Below are 217 nucleotides of genomic sequence, written 5' to 3' on the forward strand. Positions count from 1 at the left end.
ACAGAGAAACACCATTCGAAGTAGTGAAACCACCTCGTCTGAGTCTAATAGCTCGACTGCACACCTGAGAACCTCTCCGCCCCGGTTGCCGACAGGTGTTCGCTGCTAAAAAGATATCCGTCGCTGCATCCCCGTTCAGCTGACTGTAACGTCTTCAAGTATAGCATCCGCCTTCCCGCGTGCGCTTTGAGCAAAATCACACACTAATTTCTCTGTA

At 50.7% G+C, this 217-nt stretch overlaps 1 protein-coding gene across 1 annotated transcript in view; it reads left to right on the forward strand.

Moving 5' to 3' along the window:
* The window catches only part of LOC119586601, a 24,708-nt gene that overhangs the window by 23,587 nt on the left and 904 nt on the right, over window positions 1-217 (forward strand). The gene's annotated exons all lie outside the window — the stretch shown is intronic.

The sequence above is a fragment of the Penaeus monodon genome, chromosome 21 (assembly GCF_015228065.2).
Source record: "Penaeus monodon isolate SGIC_2016 chromosome 21, NSTDA_Pmon_1, whole genome shotgun sequence".
Classification (NCBI taxonomy): Eukaryota; Metazoa; Arthropoda; class Malacostraca; order Decapoda; family Penaeidae; genus Penaeus; species Penaeus monodon.